Source organism: Phaseolus vulgaris, chromosome 6, assembly GCF_000499845.2.
Source record: "Phaseolus vulgaris cultivar G19833 chromosome 6, P. vulgaris v2.0, whole genome shotgun sequence".
Lineage (NCBI taxonomy): Eukaryota > Viridiplantae > Streptophyta > Magnoliopsida > Fabales > Fabaceae > Phaseolus > Phaseolus vulgaris.
In genome coordinates, this window is record NC_023754.2 from 7,414,595 (window position 1) to 7,417,562 (window position 2,968).

The window sequence follows — 2,968 nt, forward strand, 5'->3', positions numbered from 1 at the left end:
TGTATTTATATTTATTAAAATAAACTATAAATTCATATTGTAATATTTTAATTCATCGTAAACTTATGTGTATTTGTATTTTTTAAATATTAATATGTGTATTTGCATTTTTTTATTTTTATCATTTTTGTACATTTGCATCTTTTATTTTTTTCACTACCATATGTGTATTTCTATTTATTAAAAAGAACTATAATATATAATATACAATTTATTTTTTATCATTTTTTAAATTCTATTTTGAATTTGTTTTTTTTATGTATTTTTTAATGAAATGAATGGTAATTTTAAAAAAATGGATGTTATAGGTTATGTAGGAATTTACCTAATTAGTAATAATAAATAAAATTATAAGTTTTCAAATCAATATAATAAATAAAATAACAACTATCTTAGTAATATATTCATAATCGAGGTGTTTGTAAACTAATAAAGTGAAGCCTATCATTAATGGTGTTCATTAATGTGATGAGTGATCAATTCATAATTGTTGAATGAAAAAAGATTGTAACAACAAACAAGGATCTCATAGTTAATGGGATTACTAAGCAACACCATTGATGTAGAGTACCCCATCATGAACCTGCAAGGTGACGGAAGATTCAAGTGAAAAAGACTTAATGATATTTTCCTATGCTCATACAACATACTATTACTAATTGCGAGGACATAAACATATTATTTGAATTAATTTATTACCAATGGTTTTCATAAGATATGAATTTGTGGCTAGTCTGCACGGTAGACTAGATCACTAAAACAAATAAAAAGAAACAAAACAAAACCTCAGTTTCAAAGATAATATATTTGGAAATCAATTTTTCATGCCATTAACCTATACCACACCATATATGAGGAAGAACAACACTATAAAGCACCAACTATTAAGCATAGGAAGGTCTGCATTTGGAGCTCAAAAGGAGAGAACTTCTATGAGTCTAACTAAGCACATAAACCTACTTCCTTAGAAAATGTACATCAACACTTACAACTCCAAAAACACTTGCAGCAATTATGCAGTATATTTAAACCATGTTACAACAATCATTGTTTTTGGAATATTCAACATGAAGAACTGAAATTCATCAAAGTTAACCAAAATTAAGGAGCTTAACATGCCTGAGCACAATAGCCTAGCTATATATCTATACCTCATGCATGGATCAAGTCTTTCTGCAAAATAAAGTAAATTACAAATGATGAATAAAGGGAGTAATCATAGCAAAGAAATGCTTATAAATGCTTCGGCAATAGAAACATTAAAATGAGAAAATGGTGCACCTAAATCATATACCATACGCAACGCAAAGCACCTCGTGAGAAAACAGGAGCCATCATTTCAACCCACCTGAAAAAATTGGTGAACCTTTCTTAGACAATAGTAATGTTACGGGAATCCTCATTAAATTTCAAGTTACCACACAACTTTTACCCTGTGCAAGGAGGACCACTGCTATTTTCATCACACCCTTTGTCTCTACCACCACTTTTGTAAATCCTTCTGTTTGAACAATGACCAAAAGCATACTCAGTATAGACACAACTATCTACTTTAAAACTTTATAATTTAATAATATGATTTATAAATTAAAGTTCACTATTGCAGGTTGGGGAAATTAACAAAACATTTGACAACAGAAAATAGGATAAATAGGAGAACCTGTGCACATTTGACTTCCCCCATGTGAGGTAATTCGATGATGTACCTCTAGTTTTTCAGTATCAAGTTCCGGTTGTGATATCTCCAGTCCTTCACTTTTTATAATATAAACATACCTAAAATCATTGAAGTATATAATATCAACCCCTAATTCTTAAGATGATGTACCAATAATGTAAGACTTTTTCAAGTATTTCGAAGTTATTATAATAGCTAGTTTTAAACTGTTATTTACTATGATCAAATTTGTGTACAAAATAAATTGAACATACAGATAAATATGGAACGCTTGAATTCAACAAATCCAGCTTTCCAAGGTCACCACTGAACTCCATCACTGCTCCACATTTGGAATCTAGAACTAGAAGGAAAACAGAATCACTGTTGACAGAACTAATTGTTGTAAAACTGTGTATATTGCAAAACGAAAAACAGAGTGCGATTCTGCGAAACAGAAAAACAGAGAAGTGGCTTTGTTTCATGAACCCTAAAACAGTTTTGATTTACAAACCTAAAATCCAGGGTTCAGTTTCCTTGTTGCACGATTCACGGAAACCCTCGAGCAAGCGTTCATTCTCTCTTCACTCACGATCTGTGCAAGGGCAAAGCGTGAGACTCGGACCTTCGAAGAATCCGTTCTTCTCGGGAGGTTGTGCAGCCGAGACCTGGAGTAGTGCCGGAGATGACTGCTGGAACGTGGGTTGTGGCCGTTTGGGGCTGTTACCTTTTTCCCTATATAAGCAAGGGTTTCCCTCATTCAGATATTGCATCTCTCTCACACACCTCTTCATCTTCTTCAGACCCACTCGTTCACCATCTTCTTCCTTTCCCCAATTTCCACTTTTCACTTTCTCTCTCCTCTTTATTTTAATATTATAATATTTCTGGGTTCTATCTGGTATTACTCTTTTAAAGAGAAACTTGCTAGTTCTGATCCTCGGAAATGACTGGGAAGTTCTTGTTGTATCCTGGGGGACTTGCGCAATACACCGCGGATAAGTCCTTACGGACAGTGATTACTCACGCCTCGAGAAATCTTTTTGTTCGTTTTAAAGCCTATTTAACTACAATCGTAAGGACTTATGGCTGAAAATCCGAACAATAACGACAACACCGCTACGGGAACATCAAATGTTGTTTCCGCAACGCAAACCATTTTTGCGAAACCATTTCCGGACGTCTCCAAAATTGAAGTCTTCACCGGTCAGAACTTCCGACGTTGGTAAGAACGCGTGTCCACCCTATTGGACATGTACGGAGTTGCTCATGCACTTACAACTGCCAAACCCGACTCAACCACGACTGCGA

General features: G+C 33.9%; 1 long non-coding RNA gene across 2 annotated transcripts; it reads right to left on the minus strand.

The window, feature by feature from the left end:
• Window positions 1-371: 371 nt before the first annotated feature.
• On the minus strand, window positions 372-2,525 carry LOC137831024 (uncharacterized). Of its 2 annotated transcripts, XR_011084317.1 has the most exons (7): window positions 2,172-2,525; window positions 1,933-2,021; window positions 1,707-1,776; window positions 1,433-1,501; window positions 1,282-1,348; window positions 1,120-1,173; window positions 372-583 (listed from the first exon to the last, which is right to left on the minus strand). It is a non-coding gene; the product is annotated as an uncharacterized lncRNA (long non-coding RNA). The 2 variants fall into 2 exon arrangements; XR_011084316.1 differs by lacking the exon at window positions 372-583 and having other exon boundaries at window positions 660-1,173; window positions 2,172-2,520.
• Window positions 2,526-2,968: the final 443 nt, after the last annotated feature.